Here is an 11,032-nt window from a genome sequence, read left to right as displayed (position 1 = left end):
CTAGAAAACAAGGTTTTCGTATTAGAGGAATCCATCAGGTAAACAGGCAACAATTACTATCCATTATCATAAATCATGTCACTTTATAACTTTCAAATAAAGATGCTGTGTAGGTTTCCTCCCACTGGACATTCTTTTAGCAACTTATAGGCTACTCTACACAGAACTTAATATGCACTTAGAACTTTCTACAAGCAAATAATTTACCCTTTTTTAACATAACATTTACAATTATCCATCATCATTTTCCAAACATCTTACAAAATACACATGATAAATCAAAATATTCCAATTAATTTGCCATTAAAATTACGTATTCCTGGGCAGAAATTCTAACTTCACTTATATATCAAAGCAACACGTCACGATCTGTCCATCTCCTGAAATCAATTATGCCGCTTTAATCGCTACCTCTCTCGCAAATTTTGTGTACTTCCTTATTCCTCTTTATATCTTATCAAACTACATCGTATGAAGATTGAAAGGAGGGACTGTGTCACAATCTTCAGCGGTGAAACAATTTCGGAAGACCGAATTCAGTATTTCGATCTTCTCTCTGTTATCATCCGTTTCAGTGCCAGTATGATAACAAAGTTAATGAATAGAGGATTTCGAACTGCTTACTGATTTTACATAAGACCAAAACTTCTTAGGGTTTTCACTCAGATTGGTCCACAAAATTTTACTTTCAAAGTCACTGAACGCTTTCTCTCATTTCCTATTGGGAACAGTCTGCCCCACCATCAGCTCTCCTGGTAGTTGACGGAAACGAAACGAAGCTCTGTAATTGGCCGGACCTCAGACATCCCTCTCTGCCCCTTGGAGTGCAGGATGAAAATATTGATTGTGGGAAACTGGCTGTAGTTTGCATAGTCCTTAATTTTGACTCGTTTAATTTTCCTCGTCATACTTACTGCTTACCTGTCTGTGAGTGATACTGCTGATAGTGTTTCTCTTCCGCTAGTAATTAGTGATGAAATATCAATTAAAATTCTACGCTCAGTTAGTAAAAAACGTCACAACTATGTCATTTTACCTCACATATGGTACAAGTTAGTATAACCCTGGTGTGAGTCGCATAGAATTCTGTAATTACAGAGTCATTTCCGTGTGAAGTTTTCTCTTTTTTTTTTTTCTAGTTGTGGGTTTATGCCCTCCGTCGCTAAAATAGGATTAGTAAAACGAACATTCTATCTTTCAGACGTTTCTATCGCCAATCCATCGAACTCCTTTGCTGGATTTATGTTTGAGTTCTCAAGTTCAGGTATCATAAATACTCAGTCCTAAAGCAGCGAGTGCACACTGAAAAGTGCAGCGCCACGAAACGGCCTCAAGAAGGCGTCGACCCGCGAGCCAAAGGAAAGAACGGGCAACGCCACACCTCCAGGAAGACTGAGTTCAGCGTCCCCTGTCAACGCTAATTTAACCAGCCACCCATAGCTGGTCGGCCCCAGTTCAGTCGCAGACATCGAGAGCATAAGTACTGAGTAATAGAAAGCCGTGCTTAGCATGCGTTTTGTGAGTAGTAATAGTGAAAAGTACTTGTTTGTGGGAGTCACAGGAAGCAAGTTGAGTTATGTTTATTTTCTCTTTAGAAATAAAGTATCCTAGTACAGGGTGGCGCACGAAATGTGTTACCATTTTGTTTTTAAATATAAACTTTATTGTCAATACAATCTGAAAGGAACATATACTACAATGAAGAGCCGTCCATGGAGATTTGTTCTAACTCAGCACATGCTCAATATGTCCACCATTTCGTTTCCTAACTTCCTTCAAACGAACACTGAAGTTAGTGATTACCCTACGGCACATGTCGTCCGTAATCTCACTGCAAGCTTGAAGAACAAGTCTAATGAGCTCCATTAAATCACGTGGACGTTTCGGGAATTTTTTTTCCTTTCGGTAACCCCAAAGAAAAAAGTCACATGAATTGAGGTCTGGACTATTGGGGGGCCAATTTTGTCCGTCATTGAAGCGACCTGGCAACCTGAGTGAAACGATCCGCATGTCGAAATGCTCGTGTAAAAACTCCAACACAGTGTTTGCAGTATGTGGCCTTGCTCCATTTTGCATGAACCACTGCGTGTTAGAGGGTAAAACAGTAGCAAGAAGCTGTGGAATCAAGCTATTGCGAAGCATGCTCAAATAACGCTCGCTGTTCACAGTTTCTTCAAAGAAAAAGGGTCCCATAAGTCCGTGACTGGAAATTGCTGCCCACGCTGTAATCCTCGGAGCATAATGTTGTCGTTCACGAAGCACTTGTGGGTTTTCAGTGGCCCAAAAGCGTACATTTTGTTTGTTAACCACACCATCTACATGAAAATGCGCCTCGTCTGAAAACCAAACGTTGTTGAGAGTTTCTTCCCTATCGTCCGCCCACTGAGCAAACAGGTGCTTGTGTTCTTCAGTGAGCTTCTGTGCACAGGTCATCTTGTATGGGTACATATGGAGATCACTTTTAAGAATGCGTTGAACGCAGCGTCTGGATATTCCCTGTTGCACTGCTGCCTTTCTACACGATTTCCCGGGACTTCTCTGTACAGCAACTCGTACCGCTTCAATATTCTCCGGCGAAGAAACAGGCTTAGGCCGAGGTCGCTTCGCTTCCAATACTGTTCCTTTCTGTACAAATTTATTGTACAACCTGTGGATGGTCTTCTAGCAAGGGACCCATCGTGTGTTAAACTGTTGTCGAAAACGCCTCTGAGTCACAACAAGGCTTTTCGTTTCATGAAAAAGTAACACAATTGCCGATCGTTGCTGTGTCTTCAGTCTTCCATTGTCAGCCATTGCTGCTTACTAGTCTCCTAGCGGCAGTATCGTGAATTACACGGCGTTTCGTAACTCACTTGTTTTTCCAAGCTCTGCTGGTACTTCTGTAGAGATCCCAGCGGGATATCTAATGTGCGTCGTAAATTGGTAACATATTTCGTGCGCCACACTGTATTCAGAAAGTTTAGAGTACAGACCTTTTTGGATTCCTGCCTCGTTTCTGTCCGTGCAGACTCCACAGAAGCCGATACAACAACAAATATAAAAAAATTACATAAATCCGATTGCCGTGTGGTCTACTTGAACCCTTATAAATATGACAATTATATATTATGTTAATTGTTATACATGTGATTAATTTTCCATGTAAATGATGTAGGTCGTCGAAGTGAACAGAATGAACAAAAAAATAATGACCGAAACGAGACTCGAACTAATGATCCTGCTGTTATCAGTTCGAGGGGGGGGGCGGTGGGGGAGGACCATAGATTTTTCCTTTCTTTAGGTATTTTAAGCTTCGCGGGAATGTTCAATGAACATGCAGTTTTGTTTAGGAATTTTGCACCGGCCAGGAATCTAATCCAGGCCCTCTGCGTGGTAGGCGATCGTTCTACCACAGAAGTACGCTGCTTGTTGCAAAAATTATCTTCATTTGGATATTAAAGCTGCTCGGACAGATTCAAAGTCAATTTTCCCTATAATTTCTTAGTATTTCATTTAACTGCTTTGAAAGATTGATATTTGAGTTCTGAATTTCATGTACCCAATTGCCATATGGTTTCTTTGTTACATGACAGACAGGCAGACGTCACTCCCTGTTGCTTCAACTCTATGACATAGTTCGTTAATCGTAGTAGCTGGTGAGTGGTGATCAACCTGTCTATCTGCATCCCATTACCAGATGTTTTCGATGAATGGGAGTCTGGAAACGTGCTGGCCAAGGCACCACTCGAACATCCTCGGTATCGACGTCAGTGAGATTCCAGGCCGAAGACGTGCGTGGAGATTCCCCAGACAATGACGGGATATCAACCTGGCTGTCTCCCTCCACACAGCCCGACAACCTAGACTGATGGTTCAAATGGCTCTGAGCACTATGCGACTTAACTTCTGAGGTCATCAGTCGCCTAGAACTTAGAACTAATTAAGCCTAACTAACCTAAGGACAACACACACATCCATGCCCGAGGCAAGATTCGAACCTGCGACCGTAGCGGTCGCTCGGTTCCAAACTGTAGCGCCTATACTGATGGTCTGGGGTGCCATTCCTTTTCTACATCCACATCTACATCTACATTTATACTCCGCAAGACACCCAACGGTGTGTGGCGGAGGGCACTTTACGTGCCACTGTCATTACCTCCCTTTCCTGTTCCAGTCGCGTATGGTTCGCGGGAAGAACGACTGCCGGAAAGCCTCCGTGCGCACTCGAATCTCTCTAATTTTACACTCGTGATCTCCTCGGGAGGTATAAGTAGGGGGAAGCAATATATTCGATACCTCATCCAGAAACGCACCCTCCCGAAACCTGGACAGCAAGCTACACCGTGATGCAGAGTGCCTCTCTTGCAGAGTCTGCCACTTGAGTTTCCTAAACATCTCCTTAACGCTATCACGCTTACCAAACAACCCTGTGACGAAACGCGCCGCTCTTCTTTGGATCTTCTCTATCTCCTCTGTCAACCCGACCTGGTACGGGTCCCACACTGATGACCAATACTCAAGTATAGGTCGAACGAGTGTTTTGTAAACCACCTCCTTTGTTGATGGACTACATTTTCGAAGGACTCTCCCAATGAATCTTAACCTGGCACCCGCCTCACCAACCAACGTCAAATCGTTCCATACGCATACTCCCAGATATTTTACAGAAGTAACTGCTACCAGTGTTTGTTCCGCTATCATATAATCATATAATAAAGGATCCTTCTTTCTACGTATTTGCAATACATTACATTTGTCAAGCAGGATCCCTTTGGTTGTTATCCGAGGCACCCTTACAGCACAGCGGTACGTCAACGATATGCTAAACACCGTTTTGTTGCCATTCGTGGTAAGACATCTAGGCTTACACTTCAGCAAGGTAATGCCCGTCCGCACACAGCGAGAGTTTCTCTCCACAATTGACAACATTTGATCTATTAAGAGCAGGGCCCACCAACAACCTCGGGATTTTGACGATGTAGTGCATCAATTGGACAGAATTCGCACGACATTCTACTGCTCTATCAATCAATGCCAAGCCGAATAACTGCTTGCATAAGGATCAGAGGCGGACCAACGTCTTATTGACTTGCTCAATTTGTGAAACTCTTCGTCTTGAATAAATCATCCAATTTTTTCTGAAATTGTCCTCGTTTGCTTGGCTGTACCTGTACATCACATTTACTGATTTCCGTACCACTCGGATAATTCTTTCGCGGTGCGTCGTTATAAGGGACGAAAGTCGGTAGATGTGATTTACATGTACAGACAAACAAATGATTATACATATATATATAAGGCCTCATATCATGTCAGATTCTCTCTCTCTCTCTCTCTCTCTCTGAAGAGCCAAAGAAACTGGTACACCTGCCTAATATCGTGTAGGTTCCCCGCGAGCACGCAGAAGTGCTTCAACTCGACATGGCATGGACTCGACTAATATCTGAAGTACTGCGAGAGGGAACTGACACCACGAGTCCTGCAGGGCTGTCCATAAATCCGTAAGAGTTCCAGGGGATGGAGATCTCTTCTGAACAGCACGTTGCAAGGCACCCCAGACATGCTCATGTCTAGGGAGTCTGGTGGCCAGCGGAAGTGTTTAAACTCAGAAGAATGTCCTGGAGCCACTTTGTAGCAATTCTGGACGTGTGGGGTGTCGCATTGTCCAGCTGAAATTGCCCTAGTCCGTCGGAATGCACAATGGACATGAATGAATGCAGGCGATCAGACAGGATGCTTACGTACGTGTCACCTGTCTAGACGTATCTGGAGTCCCATATCACTCCAACTGAACACGCCCCACACCATTGCAGAGCCTCCACCAGCTTGAACAGTCCCCTGCTGACATGCAGGGTCCATGGATTCATGGGGCTGTCTCCATACTCGTACAAGTCCATCCGCTCGACACAATTTGTAACGAGACTCCGACCAGGCAGCATGTTTCCAGTCATCAACAGTCCAATGTCGGTGTTGAAGGGGCCAGACGAGCGTAAAGCCTTGTGTCGTGCAGTCATCAACGGTACACGAGTTGGCCTTCGGCTCCGAAAGCCCATGTCGATGATATTTTGTTGAATGCTTCTCACGCTGGCGCTTGTTTATGTCCCAGCAGTGAAATCTGTAGCAATTTGCGGAAGGGTTCCACATCTGTCACGTTGAACGATTCTCTTCCGTTGTCGTTCGTCCCGTACCTGCAGGATCTTTTCCCGGACTCAGCGATGTCGGAGATTTGATGTTTTACCGGATTCCTAATATCCACGGTACACGCATGAAATGATTTTACGGGAAAATCCCCACTACATTGCTACCTCGGAGATGCTGTGTCGCATCGCTTGTGCGCCGACTATAACACCACTTTCAAACTCACTTAAATCCCGGTAACCTGCCATTGTCGCAGCAGTAACAGATCTAACAACTGCGCCAGACACTTGCCATATAGACGTTGCCGACCGCAGCGCCGTATGCTGCCTGTTTACATATCTCTGACATTGAATACGCATACCTACCGCAGATTTAAATTCTCAGTCGACGTCTCATTTGCTGTACATGACCTCGAGCATCATTCAAAGCCTCGTCAAATGTTCCTCTAATCTATTTTATTTTTTGCTTTTAGACGAATCATTTCTCAAATATGTTTTTTGACACTGTACCGCACAAGCGGCTTGTAGTGAAATTGCGTGCTTATCATTTCAGTTACGTGACTGGATTCGTGATTTCCTGTCAGAGAGCTCAAGAGTTCGTAGTAACTGGCTGTCAGTCGTCGAGTGAAACATAAGTGATTTCTGGCATTCCCCAAGGTAGTGTTATCGGCCCGCTGCAGTTCCTTATCTATGTTAACGATTTAGGAGACAATTTGAGCAGTCATCTTAGGTTGTGTGCAGATGGTGCTGTCGATTATCGTCTAGTAAACTCATCAGAAGATGAAAACAAATTGCAAAACGTTTTTGAAAAGATATCTGAATGGTGCGTTAATTGGCGATTGACCATAAATAATGAAAAGTGTGAGGTCATCCACATGAGTGCTAAAAGGAACTCGTTAAACTTCGTTTACACGATAAATCAGTCAAATCTAAAGGCCATAAATTCAACTAAATACCTAGGAATTACAATTACGAACAATATAAATTGAATAGAAGCACACAAAATGTTTTGGGGAAGGCAAACCAAATATTACGTTTTACTGACAGGACACTTAGAAAATGTAAGAGATCTGCTAAACAGAATGCCTACACCACGCTTGTCCATCCTCTTTTGGAGTAATGCTGCGCGGTCTGAGATCCCTACCAGATAGGATTAACGGAGTACATCGAGAACATTCAAAGAAGAGCAGCACGTTTTGTATTTTTCCGAAAGAGGCGAGAGAGTGTCACGAACCTCATGCAGGACTTGGATAAATAACATTAAAACAAAGGCGTTTTACGTTGCGGCGAAACCTTTCACGAAATTTCAATCACCAGCTTTCTCTTCCGAATGCGAAAATATTTTGTTGACACCGACCTACATAGGGGAAACGATCATCACGTTAAAATAATTGAAATCAGAGTTCGCACTGAAAAATATAGGTGTTCGTTCTTACCGTGCGCTATAGGAGATTGGAATAATAGAGAATTATAGTGTAGGTCGTTCGATGAACCCTCTGCCAGGTACTTGAACGTGATTTACTGAGTATCCATGTAGATGTAGATAAAATGAAAATAATATTAAAGACAATCACTTGATGGGAAGCAAAATTAACGAATAGGGAGAGTAAAAATGGACTCGAGTTCTCTCGGTCAACTATACAGCACTTGCAAAACCAGACTTGCGGTGTGACTGCCACGGAAAGTTCACATCCTGTTTGTTTTACAAGTTTTGACTTACTGCAGTGACGCGTAATTGCGCATCAGAAAGATGCATGTCTGCAATTACTTGGAGAGACGGGAAAACAAACAGATAAAGAAACATACTACAGTGGAAGAGTGTATGACTGTATTGAAACTGAGATGGAGATGGTCGGGACATGGAACAAAACGAATAGATGCTAGAGGGATCAAGGAAGTACTTTGCTTGATTTAAAGATATAATAAGACTCAAATGGTTCAAATGGCTCTGAGCACTATGGGACTTAACATCTGAGGTCAACAGTCCCCTAGAACTTAGAACTAATTAAACCTAACTAACCTAAGGACATCACACATCCATGCCCGAGGCAGGATTCGAACCTGCGGCTGTAGCGGTCGCATGGTTCCAGACTGAAGCGCCTAGAACCGCTCAGCCACCAGCGGCCGGTATATAATAAGAGACGGAGACGGTGTCGTGATGTAATGTGTTTAAACCAGATTAGAAAACATGCAGGATTAACATGTATACGTATATCTAAAGATCCTAATGTATGCATAAGTCTGATAGAAACCTTTAACCAGCAGTGGGTTGCCAACTGGTTGACGATGATGAAGATGATCGTTAACAATGCGTGTATGAGGATTCGATGTGGCCTTACTATCACAATTGTAGCAAAATTTACACAGACTTCAGTTATCTCTTTCATCAGAACAGAATTAAACCTAACCCATGTAACTGCTTTGACATAAAGCACTTCTCGGATTATCGACTCACACTACAGGCAATTGGCTTATTTGTCCGGCACTTTGTTGATTGTCCAACAAACTGCTGCAATCGCTCGTTCGTGAGATTCGTTTAGGAACATCCGCCAGTACGGATACACTATGTGATCAAAAGTATCCGGAGACCCCCAAAAACATACGTTTTACACATTAGGTGCATTGTGCTGCCACCTACTGCCAGGTACTCCATATAAGCTTCCGTGGAACTCACGGACTTCGAACGTGGTCAGGTAATTGAGTGTCACTTGTGTCATACGTCTGTACGCGAGGTTTCCACACTCCTAAACATCCCTAGGTCCACTGTTTCCGATGTGATAGTGATGTGGAAACGCGAATGGATACGTACAGCTCAAAAGCATACAGGCCGACCTCGTCTGTTGACTGACAGAGACCACCGACAGTTGAAGGGGGTCGTAATGTGTAATAGGCAGACATCCATCCAGACCATCACGCAGGAATTCCAAACTGCATCAGGATCCACTGCAAGTACTGTGACAATTAGGTGGGAGGTGAGAAAACTTGGATGTCATGGTCGGGTGGCTGCTCATGAGCCACACATCACGCCGGTAAATGCCAAACGACGCCTCGCTTGGTGTAAGGAGCGTAAACATTGGACGATTAAGCAGTGGAAAAACGTTGTGTGGAGTAACGAATCACAGTGGACAATATGGCGATCCGATGGCAGGGTGTGGGTATGGCAAATGCTCGGTGAACATCATCTTCCAGCGTGTGTACTCCTAACAGTAAATTTCGGAGGCGGTGGTGTTAAGGCGTAGTCGTGTTTTTCATGGAGGGGGCTTGCAACCCTTGTTGTTTTGCGTGGCACTATCACAGCACAGGCCTACTCTGATGTTTTAAGCACCTTCCTGCTTCCCACTGTTGAAGAGTAATTCGAGGATGGCGATTGCATCTTTCAACACGATGGAGCACCTGTTCATAATGCACTGCCTGTGGCGGAGTTGTTACACGACAATAACATTCCTGTAATGGACTGGCCTGCACAGAGTACTGACCTGAAACCCGTAGAATACCTTTGGAATGTTTTGGAACGCCGACTTCGTGCCAGGCCTCACAGACCGACAACGACACCTCTCCTCAGCGCAGCACTCCGTGAAGAATGGGCTGCCATTCCCCAAGAAACCTTCCAGTACTTCATTGAACGTATGCATGCGAGAGTGGAAGCTGTCATCAAGGGTAGGGGTGGGCCAACACCATATTGAATTCCAGCACTATCGATGGAGGGTGCCACGAACTTGTAAGTCATTTTCAGCCAGCTGTCCGGATACTTTTTATTACATAGTGTTGCAGGTACGCCACGGAGCTCAAATCCAAGCGCCTATCGTTCTGGAGCCCTGCCCTAGGCATCAGGTTGCACCTGACGGGCTCACTCACAAGTCTCCTAAATGGAGGATTCAGTGATGTGCTGATGCCTTGTGTAGAATCGAGAGTGTTGTCAAAAGAGTCACCATTGCCAGCGAAAGGCTGTGCGTTGATCAAAGTTGTGATTCGCCAAATTTCTAACTCCTCTGACAATGTGAACGCAACTTACAAGCCTTCTTGCGCCTGGTATAATCAAGTGCAATTTTCATTTGAAATCCTGCAGATAACCGCTATCCTCATCTACAGAAATAAACGTACATGTAACTTCGACCGATAGAAGTGCGCATACTCGGAATTTCCTTATACAGACTTGTCCTAGGCTAGCTATAAATCCTACCTGTAGCGGATCTCTGCAGCGAAAGTAAGGTGGGCGCTTATCTCTGACCGCGGACGCCCACGGGAAGTGGAGATGGGGGCGGCTGCGCGGCAGAGATGAAAGGACTGGTCTGTCACTGTCGCGGCGCGCCGGTTTTACGATCCCGCGGCTCTGCAAAGTGCAGCACCTCTTCTCCAGAATCGTACAGCAGGAGCGGCTCCCTGCTTCCAACTTCCGCTGTAAAGGTCACGGCTCTACCGCAAAGAACCCCAAACCGAGCCACTTGCGGGCTCGAACGACTGCGGGAAGGAGAAGAGCGTATGAGTACGAAAACAGGAGGTAAAAGGAACGCTTGGCTACCAAACACCGAGTTTGCTTCAAATCTACACAACGAACACTCACCATTAATGCAATTCAGCCATAATTTCAGAAGTTAGCGAGCCGCTGGCTACCGACAGTTAACTTTTTTGTGAAAATTTATCACGTTACTGAGAATGTATGGAAAATCAACATTCAGGTCTCAAATATCTCCGTCTCCTTTTCTAGCCTCTCTGTACTACTGCACTGACAGAAATCGAGATAGGTGACCCAGTGTTTAAGACACTGAATTAGTGTGTTCAGTTCAGCATCCGACCATATTTCCTCATTTCTTTTCAGTCGCATGAGACCACTGTCGAAATTGTTCCACACACAAAGTCAGCCTGATTTTATTTCAACTTTGTCCAGTGTGAACTCAAGTTCTGTCTCCTATGACGTT

This window comes from Schistocerca americana, chromosome X, assembly GCF_021461395.2.
Source record: "Schistocerca americana isolate TAMUIC-IGC-003095 chromosome X, iqSchAmer2.1, whole genome shotgun sequence".
Classification (NCBI taxonomy): domain Eukaryota; kingdom Metazoa; phylum Arthropoda; class Insecta; order Orthoptera; family Acrididae; genus Schistocerca; species Schistocerca americana.
The sequence above is the reverse complement of the archived record's forward strand: the minus strand, read 5'-3'. Positions refer to the sequence as shown.